The following is an 18,438-nucleotide window of genomic DNA, read 5'->3' as shown; positions in this document are numbered from 1 at the left end:
AGGGGAGGCTGGGACAGAGGGGGCCTTTGTGAGGGCAGAGGCTGGAGGAGCTGGGCTGCAGTTCCTCCCTCAAAGCGCCCTATGAGAAGGCTGGGGTGGGCTAGCCCCGAGGGCCTCTGAAGAAGCATATTTCTCCCCACCCCCAGCCTCCATGGAGGAGCTGAGTGGGTCACGGTGGAGAAGCTGGTGGCTCATACATTCCAGGCTGTGCTAGCCTCCGGCCAGTGACACTCCACAGCTTTTTGTGAGGAACCACTCTGGCTCTTGAGAATGGGGAGATCTTGAATTCTCTCCCCTTTTCCAGGAAGCTCTTGGTCACAGTGATGGCTCAGCCCTCCCGCCCCTCCCTGCCACCCAGCTCCCAGGAAGGTGTGGTAAGGTTAGAGAAGCTTGCTCTTAAACAGGCCAGCTTTGAGAGGAGGGGTGGAGAAGAGGTTGGGAAGAGGCCCCATTTGTAGAAACAGTTTATTCCATTGGTCGCTGGTGGGATCAAAGTCCTCTGGGCCTACCCTCTGCTGGGTACTGAGTAAAGTTAAAATCCCATAAAATGGAAAAGAACATTTTGTAATTCATGGTGATATTCTCAGAGCCCACAAAGACCCTCTGCCTCTCTGGGTTCTCGGAGCTGGGGTGTGGTGACCCGCAGATGCCCCTGACTGGCCTGGGTTGAAGGCTGTGGGGCCACAGCAAGGACAGGCCACCCTGAGTGTCCTGAGGCCCAGAGGCAAGTAGGGAAACAGGCTACCCGATGAGAGAAGCTGCAGAGAGCTATGATCACATAGCTTTGTGGGAAATCTCTCCATTCTCCTCCCTTGACTTTAAGTGAAAAGACAGCTCCTGTACATTGCAGATTCTGCAGCTGTGGTGCCACGCAGCTTGGGAGGCTGGGCTGGATAAGGTCGGAGTCTGGAGTTGTCTGTGATCCAAGCCCTGGGCCCCGGTCATGTCCCCAGACACAACCCCAGCCCAGGTTCCTGAGTCTGCTTCCATTTTCACTTCTTGGCACTGCCTGTGTGAGTGGGAAGGGGACTGGGAAGGGGTTGATGTGGGAATGGGTGTGGATGAGCATGACGTCATTGTTGGTGAAATCAGTCTGAAGCCCTAACCAGATGATTTCCATCTGGGCTGAGCTGGGTCACTGTGAGGTGTGTGAGATGGGCCTGAGTGTGGCCGGGGACTACAGGGACCTCTGCCTCTGCCTCTTGGTGCTCCCCAGAGGTGGGAGGGGACAGCTGCAAGAAGGACAGAAGAGGGTCCTTGTGAGGCAGGGGAGGCTAGAAGGAGAAAGGATGCGGACTTACTTGGGCCATGGGGACCAACTTCTTCCTTAGGCCTGAGGGAAAGAGACTTCTTGGCAAGAAGTGCTGCCTTCTACATCCCAAGGGACCAGAGCCAGGGCAGCAGGACTGGCTGGCAACCAGACTGAAGGGCAGCTAATGCCACTGTCTGAAGCCACCATCAGGCCACTGTCTTTTATGAGACCGTGATCTCGTATCCACCCTACTCATGCTGTCACCTTTTCATTTGTCTTTTGACAGTCAACATGCCCAAGTGCTGTGAACGTTATGAGAGGGCGCCATTGGGCACATGCGCTCCTGGGAATCAGCGCCTCCCTCTGTCCCTTTCCCACTCCTCCCCAACGATGCTCCTGCTCAGAACCCACTCCTTACCTCCCAGAAGCAATGCAGTGGGCACCCTGTGGACAAACCTGGATATTGGCTATGAATAAAAGTGAATCATTGGGAAAATCAGTGTCTCAATAAACTGGGGTTTCCTAGTAGAGACCAGACTGTGAAGGCCCTTGCTTCATTCCATCTTTGAAGAGGATGATGATTTAGGGTTATTGGCCCATGATCAAAGTTGCGTTTCTAGGTTGTATTTACTGAGGTATTTGCCAACCACCTCCTCATTTCCAGGTAGCAACTTCCTTCTCGTGTCTGAGATGTTTAAGAGATGATGAAACTGTTAAAATGCGAGCTCTGAATGAAGAGACCCCTAGAGACTTTGTGTGAGCAACATGGCTGTTTATTCACCAGGGTGCGGGTGGGCTGCGTCCGAAAATGGAGTCGGCAAAGGCGGGTGGATAGGAGTTGGTTTTTTAGGTTGTGGGGAAGGCAGTGGAAAATTACAGGAGTTACAGTTTAGGGCAGTTTTTTGCAAGCTGGGAGGGATTGTAGGGCATGGAGTCAAGAGGTTGGCCAAGGTCAATTTAAAGTCCAATGGACTTGTCAATTGGGGCTAGAATAAAAAACAATAGAAGAATGTCTCAAGTTAGGTGCTAACTTGAGTTTCTTCCAGGAACTCATCTGGGGTGTACGTGCAGGTCAGATAGATTACCATGCCATTCATGGTGCAGTCAGACCTTACAGAAACCAGCTTGCACACTTCTCAAAGTGTGTTCACATCCATTATTTCACTGGGGATCAGCTATTATCTTCTCTATTTTCTTTATAAGGATATTGAGAGAGAGATGAAATCACTTGCCCAAGGCTGCATAGCTAGTTAACGACTGAACTAGGCTTAAAACCAGCGTCTGAAGGCTCTTATTCCAGTGGCAGCAGCTGCGTGCTGCTTCTGTTTTCTCTCAGTTTGGAAGGGGAGCATGAAGTCTACAGCCACATAGGTGGAGTCAGCAGAAAGATGTTTGACCACCGAGCCTGAGGCAGGTGAGGCTGATCTCCTGAGCACAGGATCTCTGCAGTTGTTCACAGACGTGCTATGATCCAAAGTTGCTGAGGGAAAAGCCCCTATTTGTGCAATTAACTGCAGGTCTCTCTTGAGGTCAGAGTAAATGCTATAGACCTTATTTATTTCTTTATTTTAATTGTGGTAAGGTATATATAATGTAATATGCACTGTTTTTGCTGGGCATGGTGGCGCATCCCTGTAATCCCAGCATTTTGGGAGGCTGAGGCAGGCAGCTCACCTGAGGTTAGGAGTTCGAGAGCAGCCTGGCCAACATGGTAAACCTTGTGTCTACTAAAAATACAAAAATCAGCCGGGTGTGGTGGCAGGCACCTGTAATCCCAGCTACTCAGGAGACTGAGGCAGGAGAATCACTAGAACCCGGGAGGCAGAGGTTGCAGTGAGCCGATATCGCGCTATTGCACTCCAGTCTGAGTGACAGAGCAAGACTGTTTAAAATTAAAATATAATGTACCACTTTTACATGTACCGTTTAGTGGCACCAAGTACATTCACACTGTTGTGCAACCGTCATCATTTTCCATCTTTTTTATCTTCTCAAACTGAAACCCCACACCCACAAAACCACAACTCCTCCTTCTCCTCCTCCCCAGCTCCTGGTAACCACCATTCTACTTTCTGTCTCTGGGAATTTGGCTACTCTAGGTAGCTTATGCAAGGGGGCTCGTACAATATTTGTGCTTTTGTATCTGTTTCATGTTGACTTATTTTTAATTAGATCACCATTTTCAAGTGCAGCAGGAATGCTGGTTAGTGATGTGCCATGCCGATAGAGGAATAAAGGAAAGAAAGAACAAAAAGGAAAAAGAAAACAGGAACATTTTGGGGTGGATTTCTTGACTGTCAGGGGTACCAGATGTAAGGGGGCGGCAGTGGGGGGTGGATAGGAAGAAAGTGTTACATAGAAAACAAAATGCTGTGCTTTATCATTCCACGGGTGGGCTGGCACTTATCCTGGAGGTAGATGTTTTGAGGATTATGCTATGCTCAACTCCGACAGGGAAGCGCTCTGGTAAGAACAATGAGACTTTCTGGGCATGTGGAAGGCAAGACAAATTGTTTTGCAAGTTGAATCCCCAGGAACTTGGAGTTTGGGTAGAAGGCCGTAGAAGAGAAGAGAAAGGCTGGAGAGAAGATGGTTTAAGTTGGGACTTAGGGGACAGTGAAAAGTTTTTTGAGGTTGGAGTTGGTTGGTGAACTTTCAGGGTAATGTCTATTCATAGACTTTCATTTGCTTACTGTCATTCTTTCTCTATGACCCCTAACCTTGAGTAAAAGTCTGCTGCTGTGTGAGTTGGGGGTGGCTGGGATCATGCCAAGATGGGGCTGAGCAGAGGGTGATAAAGAGGGTGTGGAGAGGAGAGCAGCTTTGGGAGGAGGTGCAGATGGAGGCTGAGAGGTGGGAAGCAAGGAGTCTGAGCCAGAGGTCACCAGAGGAAGCACAAACCTTCTGAGAATCTTGGCATCTGAAAGCTGGGGGGTGGTGGCAAGATTTGAGAGGGACTGAAAGGTTGGGGGGGACACAATGATGGAGTCCCTATACTTAGGGGAATGGGGCTGAAGTCGCCGCTTGGATATTATAGGGCAGGCAGGCCAGTTAGACAGCCCGGAGGAAGGAGTGGATGGATTTTTCTTCTTGGAGACCTTTGGCAACATTTGGACAAGGTACAGCCCGGGTAAGGAGGAAGTCCCTGTAGTTCAGCTCACTGCCTCCAAGATTTCCAGATACACGGAGAAGAAGACTGTGTTTCTCAAAACAGAGATGGACATAGAACCAAGGCCAAGCCCAGAACATGTCTCAAGCTTTCAAAACAACATTCTCTTTAAAATCATCTGAAAGCAGAGATATATGGCAGGTGACATAAGCTTTTTTTTTTTCGACGGAGTCTTGCTCTTCACCCAGTTTGGAGTGTAGTGGTGCGATCTCAGCTCACTGCAACCTCTGCCTCCCAGGTTGAAACGATTGTCTTGCCTCAGCCTCCTGAGCACCTGGGACTACATGTCTGCACCACCATGCCAGGCTAATTTTTGTATTTTTAGTAGAGACAGGGTTTCACCATGTTGGCCAGGCTAGTCTTGAACTCTTGGCCTCAATCGATCTGTTTGCTTTGGCCTCCCAAAGTGCTGGTATTACAGGTGTGAGCCACTGTGCCCAGCCAACATATGCTTTTTGTATCCACTAGACATAGCAGGAATCCAGTGAGAAGGTCGGGCTGCTCCCACCAGATCCTGGAGGAGCCTGGCATGAAGAGTGAGCTGTGTATCGTGTTGCTGGGAATGCTCAGTGATTCTCTGGCCAGGTCCTGGGCTAGTGTGGGCTGGGGATGGAGCCCTGCCTGGAATCAGTGATGCATCCTGAAATCTCTGGACCAGGCTGCATGGTGATGGAGACCATGATGAGGCTGGCCGAGGACACTTCCCTCTGGTCCTCTCCAGCCTTTGCCCTGAGAACCAAGGCTCTAGGCTCATCTGGCTACACTGATCCTATTTTTGGCCCAGCACAGCATCCTTTTGTTACTTGGGACCTGGGGAAAAAGGCCTGGCTCGGCTCACACTTGAGAAGGTTTGCCAAATGTGTTAGTTACCACTAAAAGCTTGTAAACCTGGGGTGCACGATGCCGTGGGGGCCTGGGCTGGCTGGAGGATGTGCTGTTTAAAAGTTCCAGAAGTTCCTGCCGGCTGGGAGGGAAGAATGTCTGCAGAGTCAGAGGCAAGCCTGCCCTGGGCCTAGGCCAGCTTTCCCTCTCGTGGGCCCCTCTGCTCTGGGGGAGCTGCGTGTTCCCTTCTACTCAGGCAGCTTGGGAAAGACCAGAGGCCCTTTCAGGGAAGGGAGAAAAAGGGAAACAGGCCTGAAATGACTGTCGCGAAAGCCCACTTCTGAGCTTCAGCCCAGAGCACAAACGCATTTTCTCCTCAGTTATGAGAATGTGGAGAGTTCCAAGAGGTTGCTCAGGGGAAGTCTAGAGCCTCAGAGCTCAGATACTAGGAGGACCTTGAAGAGCAGTTAGGACAGTCCCCTCATTTTACTGGAAGGCTAATATGAAACAGAATGGAATTTGGCAGGGGCTGGGATGCCTTTTTTCTTCTGAGGCTTCATTTCCTGAAAGAGACAGTGTCCATGATGAGCTGATTTCACTAATTCACTCATTGCATTTTTTAAAAAACCTCAGCTGTCCAGATCTGGCTTCTTTGGAAGGTAACAGAGTTTGTGGCTTCCAGGGTGTTTTCAGTTTGGGGCCATAATTTCTGTTTGTTCATTTAAAATATTTGTTCACCACAGGCTTATTGCCAGGTCTTCCTATGCACAGCATCAGGCTGTGCTTGTGAATGGCCAAGGGAAGCTGGAAATAGGCGGAATCAGGAAAATACAAGAATAAGGCAGGGGCTGGTGTGGTCTAGGAGGGTTAGAAGGTAGAGGCCCGCAGACCTGGAATTAAGGGTGGTGTTTGGGCACCCTCAGTGAGGAGTCTTCATAGCTATGGAAGAGACCAAGAGACCCTGGAAAGACATCTGTGCAGGGCCCAGGGACTCAGGACCCCCTGTGGATGCAGCTGAGCTGCACCTGGGAGGGCTCTGAGATGGACAGGCCCCTGGCACAAGAAGCTTCAGAAAGAGGAGGCCTGCACGGGGGCAGCCAGGCATATCAGGAAAAGAACTCAAAAAAAAAGAGACAGAAAGCAGGTGACACAGAGTGAAATGGGGCCTGAATTAATTATAAATGGTGGTGGCTGTATCTTTTTTTGGGAGGGGCTCAGGAGGCTGCCAACTTTGATCTCATTTTTCTGGACAGGCCTTTAGGTTACCTCTTCTATCCACCACTCAGTCACCAGGGAGTTAGTGCCTTCTGACAGAAGCAGCTCTTGGCAGAACACAGGAGACATAAGCAGCTGGGGCTGGGGCAACACCTGCGAGGGGTGGGCTGGGAAGGAGACAGACACGGTGGTGCAAAAGAGGAAAGTCTATCATAGCCTCCTGTCCTGGGAGGCAGAGTGGAGGGGTGAGCGGCGGGGTTTGGGGAGGGGCCATCTCTGTCTTATTCACATGGTAGCCCCGGTGCCTAGCTCAGTGCCAGGCACGCCTTAAATAACGAAATCATCAAATAACAGAATGAGTGAAATTAGCATATGTCTGAACACACAGAGTGCCATCCTCTCGAATCCCTATGCTAACCTGTATTTTCCTTCTTCAGGATTTATGGAATAATTGGGAATCTTTGCCTACTGTGAGCTTTTCCCTTTATGAAGGTTCTTCTCATTGCTGGTGTGACAGAGGGCACGGAAGCTGTATTCCTGCAATGATCTCAGCATAAAGACCCTCCATCTGACAGGGAAAGGGCAGGTAGGAGGAGGGCCAGGAGGACCTCCTAGAGCTGGCTGTGCAGGATGTGGAGGGTGGGCTGGTACAGAGGCTGAGGGCGGAGGTCAGGGTGAGAGGAGGCATTAGCAGCTTTGTTAATTGCATCATATCTTTCCTCCAGGTGAGACAGCACTAGGCTTATGCCTCATCCTCAGCAGGTGACCAAAGGAGGAAAATAAAACAGAACGTCCACATGCTCTCTGACGAGCTGGAACCCCTGGTACTGGTTGCTCTGAGAAGCCACCGGTTTTCTTCCTTGGACAATTTCAGAGCCCATCATTATGGTTTACGGAAAGGAAGTGGTGCCGAGAGAGACCCCTGCTTCTCCTGCCAGCTCTTCTCCCTTGAGAAAGCCCCTCCACTTCTCCTGAGCTTGGTTTCAGAAGTTATGGTTCATCCTTTCCCATTGGGAGTCCTTCTGGGATGGGCTCCATGTATTCCTCCAGCAGCAGGGGGGATGGTTGAGATGACCTTTTCAGGTCACTCAGGAGCTCTTCCACTTTCTCAGGATGATCTAAGCATCTCCCTTTCCTTTAGAAGCTGTCAGAGCTAACTCCGCGTGGGCGTAGGCTCCTGGCAGCTACATCACCTCCCCTCCAATATTTAAAAGATCTATGCTGGTTCTTAGGGCTTCCTAATCACAGGCTTTTTTTTCTGGGCTCTGCCTTAAAGGCTACATCCGTTTTTTTCCGCTGGTCTAAACACGACCGCCCCACAGCTCTAGAAATGGCTGATTTTCGTTATGCCCTTTCCAACCAGATTATTTCTTAAATTGCCCTCCCCCCGTTGGGTGTTCTGGGACACAGACGCCAGTGTGTGGGATCCCCGGCTTTCCTTTCTCCTTGAGCAGCTAGGGGAGAGCCTCAGTTTCTCCTGGCCTGCGGGCAGCAGCCGACCCAGCCTGGGGAGTGGGCCTCGTGTACCCTCGGAGGCCCAGGACCGCGAGGCCACGCCGAGGACCCCCTGAAAGGCAGACCACCACGAGGCAGCGTGAGGACCACACTGCCGCGCCCCAGAGCCCGCCGCCGCCTGTCCCCGCGTCTGAGGTCCACAGGAAGTGCTGCGGCAACACACGCCCCGGGAGGAGGCTTTGTGAACTGAGGCTCCGCGCGCCCCCCACGCGCGCCCCTCACGGGCAGCCGGGACCAGCCCGCCGCCCGGGCCCCTCTGGGAAGGGCTCGGAGGCGACGCGGGGAGGGGGTCGGGGGAGGAGGGAGCGTTCCTGCAAATCACATGATTTTCCCGCTTATATAAATCACAGCTTGTTTTTCTCAACCGGGTGCAGACTTAAAGGTGCAGTGTCTCCTTTCTCTCCCAAGGGCAGAGGTTCCCCAGGGTGCTTTGGACGACCCCTGAGCTGGGCTGGGGTGGTTTCACCAAGGAGGGGTCAGGGTTTAGGGTTCAGGAACCCCCACCCATCCCCCATCCCCGGGATGTTTCCTTTTAGCTCGGGACCAGGGAGGGGCATGGAAATCTGATCGCCAAATCAGCAGGCAGAGCCGAGCTGGGGCGGCCTCCAGCGCCTCGCCTCGGTCAGCGATCGCTCTGGAGACCATCGATGCCCGTGGGGGACCCTGAGCTGAGGGTTACATTGAAATTGGCCTGTGGCAGATTTGCGGTGGCCAAGAGCAGACTTCTAAGGGTGATGCTTACCGTTCTGACCCTCCCTGGCTGTGTTTGAGGCCAAGTTATGTGGGAAGAAAAACGAACTCAACACATACCCAGCACCTATCACTTACCTATTAGGCACTGTAGGGAGAAACCAAGACTTTTTAGACAGTCCTCACCTCCAAGTGGTTTATAGTATTTAGGTGATGAGATATGTAGATATAGACATAGAGGCAGACATGAGATACAGAGATTCAATAGCAGCTGGGGGCGGTGGCTCATGCCTGTAATCCCAGCAGTTTCAGAGGTCCAGGCGGGCGGATCACCTGAGGTCGGCAGTTCGAGACCAGCCTGGCTAACATGGTGAAACCTTGTTTCTACTAAAAATACAATAATTAGCCAGGTGTGGTGGTGCCTGCCTGTAATCCCAGCTATTCGGGAGGCTGAGGCAGGAAAATCGATTGAACCTGGGAGGCGGTGGTAGTGGTGAGCCAAGATTGCACCACTGCTCTCCAGGCTGGGCAACAAGAGCAAAACTCTGTCGAAAAAAAAAAAAAAGATTAAATAGCACCAGTCAGTTTCAATGCCTATTCTAGGCTAAACAGAAGAGAGTTACAAGGCAATGCATAATTACTTGCTTGATCAACAGTACAGATAATGAGTCCTGCAAGCCTTGGGAGGAGGGCTCCGGAGGCCATGACTGACAGGTGGCCAGAGGCAGGAGGGGGACAGGCAGCTGGGGGAGGAGGGACTGCAAGTGTCAGGAGGGGAGAAAGGAGCATTATGTTGGAGCAATCTCTTTGCTAAACTGAGGAACTGGGGAGAGGAGGAGTGGGGGTGAGGCTGGAAAGCTGTGGGGAGGCCAGGTGCAGTGCCCTGGAGTGCAGGGCTGAGTGTGGGCTTGGTCTGGTGAAGGCAGCCTGCAGAGGTGGGAGGGCAGGTGAATGCTATGATGAAGGAGGTGTTTGTAAGGACCACAGGTGTGGCAGCAGTGTGCAGGGTAAACTTGAAGCACTGGCAGAGACCCGTTGGAGGCTTCTGCAAGGAACCAGGCTGACAAGGTCACAGTGCTGGCGTGTTAAGAGAAAAGGTGAAAGTGAACAGAGAGAAGTAAGAGATTTTGAAGAAAGAATGGAGATAATTGAGTGATTGTGTATATGGCAAAGGGGAGAAATCACCAGAAGTGATGTTGATTTTGAGCATGAGTGGCAGGGAGAAGAGGGCAGCCCTTAGGTGGAGGGGGGAGTGTGAGCGGCCAGAGAAGGAGCTGCTTTTGGAGATGGTGTTTTTTTTGTTTTTTTTTTGAGACGGAGTCTCGCTGTTGTTACCCAGACTGGAGTGCAATGGCGCGATCTTGGCTCACCTGCAACCTCCGCCTCCTGGGTTCAGGCAATTCTCCTGCCTCAGCCTCCCGAATAGCTGGGACTACAGGCGCACACCACCATGCCCAGCTAATTTTTGTATTTTTAGTAGAGACAGGGTTTCACCATGTTGACCAGGATGGTCTCGATCTCTTGACCTCGTGATCCACCCGCCTTGGCCTCCCAAAGTGCTGGAATTATAGGCGGAAGCCACCGCGCCGGGCCTGGAGATGGTGTTTTGTGAAGAGAGCGAGAGCGGGCTCTTAGCTGGGAAATGTCCAGTGGGCTGAAGTCAGAGAAAGTAATTCAAGGGATGAGAGAGATCTTGCAGATCTTACAGGGAGATCACAGAAAGGGGGAAAGAGAAGTGGGCCAGGAGACACCCATGTTTAGGAGAAGGAGCCACTGGCCAGGCTGTGGAAGGAATGTTCACACCCCAGGAGCAGACTAACCTGGGCACCAAGTGTCTCTGCCTGACCTTGGCCAAGTGATTGATTCTGTCTGAACCTCAGTTTTCTCATCTCTAAAATGGCGCTGAGAGCACTTGCACTAGTTTCAGTGAGGACGCAGTGACATATCTGAAGTGTCTCACATGGCACAGTGTCTGGCGCAGGGCGAGTCCCAGGTGCTCTTCCTCCCCACGCTTCCCTTCCAGCCACGCCCTCTATGTCCTTCACGGCAGGCACTTGAACCACTTTCTCTCCTTTTAAATTGTTGTTGTTTTTCTTCTTACCTCTCTTCCTCTTCATCTCCTTTTTCTAGAAGAAACATGCAGTCTTGTTTGCATTACTAAGTATTTGAACTGGAAATACCCTCCATTATGAAGGAAGGAAATAATAAATTTTTTTCCTAAGGGCCTCTTAGCTGAAGCTGGCTCTGACCTCACCGGACCCTCCCAGCAGCCCTGCAGGGTTGGGAAGGCAGGTATTATCAGGCCCCTTTCCCCCCCACATAGCTGAAGAAATGGAAGAATGGTTGTAAAAAGTTTTATTATTCTGTTGAGACCCACATGTCTAATCAGTACTCTCTAGTTCAAAGCTTTCTAAATGTCTATTTGCAGCCCTTTATTTTTGGAAATAATTTTACTCAGTAGTCAAATAAAATAGATATAGGCAACCCAGTTCTGGTTTCAGTGCAGTGGGGAGGTTCTGAGTCATGACTGCTTGGCGGTGCTCCCGCTCCCAGTCCCAGGCCAGGCTGAGAAGTGGGGCTTTCCTTCTGGGGTAACCCAGCACCCAGAGCCTCTGCCTCTACACTAAGCTTCATTGTTTCCTTTTCAGCCACAAACTTCGTGACTGTGAAAGCCAGGCCCCAGCCCAAGAAGGCTTCACAGACCCCTAGGTGTGCCCTCTGTGTGAGCCAAGTGTTGACTCTGGCGATGATGCCAACAGCCCGGCTCTGCCCAGCTTTCAGCCACATGAATGTGAACCAGTGGAGCAGCACCAGCTCAGGCTAAGGCAGAAGGCCAGGTGCACTGTCTCTGGCCAGGCAGGATGAACAGCAGCACCTGATGTCATGGGGGGCAGGGGAACCACCCTGGCTGGGGCATGCTAACTTACCCTGCTGATGTGCTGTTCATCCTAATTCTCTTTTTGAATGAGTTTCTTTAAAAAACGACTTGTTAGGTGAAAAGATAGTTTGTGTTTAAAAAAAAATTTTTTTTTAAGGCAGAGTCCCCAGCTGGAGTGCAGTGGTGGAATCTTGGCCCACTGTAACCTCTGCCTCCTGGGTTCCAGTGATTCTTCTGCCTCAACCTCCTAAGTAGCTGGGATTACAGGTGCATGCCACCACACCCGGCTAATTTTTTGTATTTTTAGTAGAGATGGAGTTTCACCATGTTAGCCAGGATGGTCTTGATCCCCTGACCTTGTGATCCACCGCCTCGGCCTCCCAAAGTGCTGGGATTACAGGCGTGAGACACCATGTCTGGCCAGTTTGTGGTTTTTAGAATGATGATTTGAATAAGGCAGGTATTGGTAAAATGCTCTGCAGATAGTTATCAAATACACTAATGCTTAAGATAAACTCCTGGCAATGGAATTAGATGAAAGTATATATATATTAAATTTTAAAATATACACTATTTAAGGCATATGAATAGACATAAAAAATAAAAGAACCTTAAAAAATAACACTGTCATCACAAGCAGAACTGCTTTATACAACCCTGTTCTCGCCATCCTTTCCCTTCTATCTAGAGGACACCAGGATCCTGAATTTGGTGTTTATCATTCCTGTGCAATGCTTTGAATGTTTTTACATTTTATGTAAATTATATTTTGCTATATGCATTCTTCTGAAACTTGCATCTTTTATTATTGTGATTCAGGGTCTTGTTCTGTTGCCCAGGCTGGGCAGTGGTGTCATCATGGCTTACTATAACTTCTAACTCCTGGACTCTAACTTCTGCCTCAGCCTTCCAAGTAGGTAGGACTACAGGCTTTCGCCACCATGCCTGGCTAATGAAAAAAAAATGTGTAGTGATTGAGTCTCATTATGTTGTGCAGGCTGGTCCTGAACTCTGGGCATCAAGCAATCCTCCTGCCTCAGCCTCCTGGGTAGCTGGGATTACAGGCATGGGCCACCGTGTCTAGCTGAAACTGGCATTGTCTTTTCCTCAGTATTAGATTTCTGAGATTCTTCCATGTTGATACCTTTTTAAAACTAATTTATATTCACTGTAGAACTTCAAATTGTGTGAATATACTACAATTTACATATCCATTTTCTGGTTGATGGATATTAAAGTTGTACCAGTTTTTTTTTTCTGTTACAAACAATGCTTCTATTAACATTCTTGTATACATCATCTCTTGATTGTGTATGTGTGGGAGTTTCTCTAGAGTATTTGCTTAGGAGTGGAATTACTGAGTGGTTCATAGATTATGGAAATCTTCAATGATATTAGAAATATTCTCTGGGCCTGGCGCGGTGGCTCGCACCTGTAATCCCAGCACTTTGGGAGGCTGAGGTGGGCAGACCACATAAAGCCAGGAGTTCGAGACTAGCCTGGCCAACATGGTGAAACCCATGTTCTACTAAAATAATAACAAAAATTCACTGGGTGCGATGGCATGAGCCTGTAATCCCAGCTAATCCTCAGGAGGCTGAGGCAGGAGAATCGCTTGAACCTGGGAGGCGGAGGTTGCAGTGAGACGAGATGGTGGCGCCACTGCACTCCAGCCTGGGTGACAGCTAGACTCTATCTCAAAAAAAAAAAAAAAAAAAGGAATATTTTTCAAACTGGTTATTGTAATTTACACACTTATCCACAGTTACTCCACATCTTTACCATCACTTGTTGTCAAACTTTTAATTTTTGTGAATTTGATTGGTGTGAAATGCTTTCTTCTTGTGGTTTACATTTCTCTGATTATTAGTGAGGTTAGGTGTCTTTTCATATTTTTTTTTTGCTATACATATCTCCTCTTATGATAATTACCTTTGCCCAGTTTCTTCTTTTAAAGTGCTTGTCTGTTTCATATTGATTATAGAATTCCATTAACTATTATGCTTACTGATCTGCTATCAGTTAAATGTTTTGCAAATATCTTTCTCATCTGTTGATTGTCTTTTCACTTTTTTTTTCTTGAGAGCGTGTTTCAGTCTGCTGCCCAGGCTGTAGCACAATGGCACAATCACAGCTCACTGCAGTCTCAAACTCTTGGGTTCAGGTGATCCTCCTGCCTTGAGCTGGGAATATAGGCATGCACCACCTCAGGCTTGGCTATCTTTTCACTTTTAAAACAAGTAGACTTTAATGAACAAAAGTTACTATAATATAGTTGAGTTTTGCATACATTTTTGATATTGTTAATTGCTCAGCTTGTACTTCTGTTAATAGTATATAAGAGTGCCTGGTTTTCCACAACTCCTCCTAACACTGGGCATGAATGATTTTAATTTTGTTAATCTGATAGGTGAAAATGGTGTCTCATTGTTTTGATCTGTCTTAAATATGGCTAAACCTGAGCATATTTTCACAGGCTGTTGGCCTTCTGCATTTCTTTTTCTGTTTTCTTCATTTTTTTTCTATTGAGTAATTTGCTTTTTCCTGATTGATTTGTGAAGGCTTTCTGAATAGTAAAGAAATACACCCTGTTTCTGCCATGTGTGTGGCTATATGCCGCATGTGTACCTCCTAACCGCAGGCCATTGATGGTGCAACTAGAAACACCTGAGCCTCTGTACTGCATTTGCCCCCTTTGGCCCTTGAACTCTAGCTGTGTTGCACTAGCTGCCGTTGGAGGCTTTGTTGAGGCGGCAGGTGGAGCAACGTAGTTCTGTGTAAGTAGAAGCATCTAGGGTAGGGAGTGTGTACACTGTCTTCTACTGAAGGGTACAACAAACAGACGCCAGAGAGAAAGTTTGAGTTGGACCAATAGGAATGTGGCTCGCATTCTCATTTCTTAAGTGAAACATTGCTAATGGCCGGGTGAGGAATGCTGAAGTGTCTTGTGTAGCTTGGCTGCCCTGGGCTGGTGGTGAGAATGGGAGAATGGAATAGTTCTGAGGGTCTGGCTGTACCAGGCATGCAGCCCTGAGGGGACGCACCCTTAGAGGGGAAATGGAGGCTCAAGTAAGTCACTTGCTCCAGGTCACATGGCTGTCGGTGGCCAAGCTGGGATTGAACTCTGGGACTAGCTGACTCTTCAGCTTGGCTCTTTGCCGCATAATAATGGTTTTCCCATGATTAGGCTCAATTAGGGAAGACTTGGCTTTTATAAAGAGATTTGTCAAGAGAGCCTGATAACAAAAGAGTCAAATTAGAATGTATTTTAAACAGATTGCTATCTCAACAGTGAAATTTTGTATTTCTATGTTTTAATGTCACTAATTGGCTTAAGTAGTCCCTCTCGGAGAACACAGGTAAATTAACAGTAATTATAATTGGACTATATTGAAAAAGAGCAATAGTCTTATTAGTCCTGTTCATGCCTGAAAGAATGTTCAATGGAGAAGCCAGCCAGGATTCCATTTTTCCCTCTCTTGCATTCGGTACAATTTGGATGACATTATGCTTTCTCTTCACTCATTTATTCCTCCAACATCTGCTTACCACATTCACATTCTGTGCCATTTTGTTGAGAGCTGAAAGAGTGGTGAACAGCCCTAGGGCCTGCCCTCACAGAGCCTGCAGTCTAGTGAGAGGGATAATCAATAAACAAGGAAACAAATAAAATACTTAACAGCTGTTGTAAGTGCAGTGAGGGACATTCGCAGGTGCTTCTTCGACAGACAATAATATGGGATTGACTTCAGTGGGCAGGTCAGGGAAGGTCACACGTTCTGTGGTGACTGAGCACTGTCATTTATTCTGGAGTCACAAACACCTCTTACAGCTCTGTTGCTGCAGCGATGTCAGCCTGAGCTCAGAGCAGGATGCCTCGGATTGATGTAAGAAAGTGGCAGACAGACTGGGCATGGGGGAAATCGCCAGCTTCTATAAGGCCACGCTGAGGAAAATGGGGATGCAGAATACCCTGCCAACCAACCCAAGAGAGTGCTGAGCAGGAGAAGCGGGGTAAGGCTTCCTAAGATCCCCTACCCCTCTCATCTTCCAGACTCCAGCTGCCATGTAGAGGAGGCTGATTTTAGTTTTTTTTTTTTTTTTGCCATGCCATGAGATGTGTTTATTTTCTATGATGAAAATTATTTGTATGATCAATACAAAATTATGTGTATTAATTTTCATTACAGAAAATTATTTGTATAATTTTCATTATAGAACATTATTTTGCATGATTACTGAAAATAAGACACCTGACATGTCAAAAAACCACCCCAAAACCCTCCTATAATCAGCTTCAATATAAACAGTTTTATTTTAACTGAGGAGAAATAGCAGCAGTATACAAAGAAGAAGAGCAGGGTATGGGCTTTTTTCTTCTGGGGTCTACAGAGTGAAAATAGCCTTGAGGCTCCCTGGATTGCTTTTTCTGCTGAATGCAAACACTAGATACCCCGAGTGCAGTCTTTTTGTGCAATCTGGATGTGCATCTTGGTTTTTCACCGAAATTTCTTCCTTGGGGTAAAAGATGACCACTATATCTAATGGGAGGACTTGAAAGCATTTATGGAGAATCTAAATTCCAGAGGTCTATCCAGAACTAACGTGAAAACCCCTCTTTTAAATTTGCTGCCCTCCAAGGCAAAGCATCTTCCTTGAAGCAGGTTTGAAGGATTTGCTTCCTCATCTTGCCTCTTCCCTTCACACCTGCCAGTCTACCAAGGGCTGAGTGACAGCACCTGGCCTACGCTTTTCCAGGCACAGCAAAACTGTCCCCTCACAGAGTTTCTTTAGTTTACAAACACCTCTCCTCTCATTTTGGTTGTTTGAGCCATGGTGTGAATGCTGGGCTTTCAGGAATGTAATTTGATAATCAAGGGATTCACCCTCTCTGCCCAGGACTTTTTTTTTTTTTTAAGACGGAGTCCCGCTTTGCAGGTTGGAGTGCAGTGGCGTGATCTTGGCTTACTGCAACCTCCGCCTCCCGGGTTCAAGCGATTCTCCTGCCTCAGCCTCCTCAGTAGCTGGGATTACAGGTGCCCGCCACCAGGCCCAGCTAATTTTTTTGTATTTTTAGTAGAGTTGGGGTTTCGCCGTGTTGGCCAGGCTGGTCTTGAACTTCTGACATCAAGTGATCCACTGGCTTTGGCCTCCCAAAGTGCTGGGATTATAGGCGTGAGCCACCACACCCGGCCTGCCCAGCACTTTTTGAAGGGCTTTTATTTGTTTTGCTTTTAGGTATGTATATTTGTTATTTTCTTAATAAAACACCACCAACGCCTGCACACCAGCCTGGGGGACAGAAACGCTGTCTCAAAAAACAAAACAAAACACAAAATAAAACTAAAGAGAGCCTCTCTTTCTAGCCAATGTTTAAAAAGCTCTCAGTGTTGCTCCTTTTTCTTCCTGCATTTCCTCTTCCTAAGCAAAGTAACATAAAAACTCGAGACAAGTGGCAGGTATTAGTCTGGTCACCTGTGGGAGAGATTTCACTTTTCAGGGAGCGGGAATAAAGGAAAACGATTGTGGAGTGCACCTGATTTAAATTAAGTCCTGGCCTTCATTAAAGTGGTGTTGGGATCCATCTGGTGGCCAGAAGGTTTTAACGCAGGCCAGGGCTTCCTGCTGTCCTCTCGTGGCAAGAGTTGGTATGACGCCTTAGGTAGGCATCCTTTCCCCTGCCTTGTTCTGGATTACAGAAAGAAAAGATACAGATCAGCAGAGAAGGCAGTTAACAGTTAACGTTTACTTAATGCCCTGGATTAAGCAACAGATGGGGCTCCGGGAGGAGCCAGGACAGCACCGACTCTGGTGTGGCATCTGCAGTTGCTGCCTGCTGCCCACAAGAGATTGACAACCCCAAATATGTCAATCCCAATTCGTAATTTTGGGTGGAGTGGGGTGGAATTTTATGACGTATTCTCAACTAAAAAAATCTTTATCCCATTTTTGAATCATAGGATTTTAGAGATGAAAAGGATCTTAAAAATGAGTCAATAAAATTTTATTGAGTTTTTACTACGTGCCTCTGTATTATGTGCTGTTAGGGACTTAAGGATGAATTCAATATGAACAAGTCCTGTTGTCAGCCCTGACCCGAGGTCAGTGAAGGCTTGAAAGGGAGGAGCTGGCACCGGACTTGTGTCTTGGAGAATAAGGAGTTTTCCAGATAGGTGGGTGAGGGTGGAGCTAGGAGAGGGAGGCCCAGGCAGTTGGAAAGCACACGCAGACAGGTGGGACGTTGCAATGGCCTGTAGCATGTGGTGTGAGGTAGGTGGCAGATGCTGCATAAATCTTTGCTGAATGAATGCATCTGTGAATGATGATGGTGGGAACGGTGAGAGAGGAGGATGAAGAGGTTATGGGGGGCGGGGTGCAGGTCATAACACCAAGGAATTTGAACGTCATGCTAGAAGAGATGAGGGAGAGTGTGGGTGGAGGGACTTTGAAGGGTTTAGGCAGAGGAGGGAGGTGATCGTATTTATGTTTTAAAAACAATTTTGGCAGCAGTGAGAAGGAGGCAGAGAACTAATTAGTAGGCTGCTGTAATAACCCAGGGAGTGATGATGAAGTCCTAAGGCAGTGAAATGGGAACACTGAGGACATGATAGATTTGAGTACTATTGGGAATATGGAGTCAGTAGAGGCGATGGAAGAGAGAGAAGGGTCTAGGGTGGCTGCCACCCAGAGTTTTGGTGTGGCATCTGCGTGGAGCTGGAAGGTAAAGAACATAGTGGCGGTGTTTGTGGAACCTCCAGGTTGATGTCAAGAGGGCATCTGAATATATGGGTCCAGGTTTAGGATCACAAAACTGAATGAAAGAAACCTGGAGAGTGTGTGGAGTGTGTGACCAGTGGGAAGCGTGGAGGATGAACTCTGTGGGGGGGCGGGAAGGAT

General features: G+C 48.3%; 1 long non-coding RNA gene across 1 annotated transcript in view; it reads left to right on the top strand.

Annotated features, from left to right (window-relative positions):
* Nucleotides 1–17,559, top strand: part of LOC103795276 (uncharacterized) — a 40,688-nt gene extending 23,129 nt beyond the window's left edge. Inside the window, exons 2-3 of the long non-coding RNA XR_013522332.1 lie at nucleotides 6,896–7,044; nucleotides 7,184–17,559. This is a non-coding gene — a long non-coding RNA (uncharacterized LOC103795276). The remainder of the gene's footprint in view (nucleotides 1–6,895; nucleotides 7,045–7,183) is intronic.
* Nucleotides 17,560–18,438: the final 879 nt, after the last annotated feature.

This window comes from Callithrix jacchus, chromosome 9 (genome assembly GCF_049354715.1).
Source record: "Callithrix jacchus isolate 240 chromosome 9, calJac240_pri, whole genome shotgun sequence".
NCBI classification, from domain to species: domain Eukaryota; kingdom Metazoa; phylum Chordata; class Mammalia; order Primates; family Cebidae; genus Callithrix; species Callithrix jacchus.
This window is presented reverse-complemented; position numbering and strand designations above follow the sequence as displayed.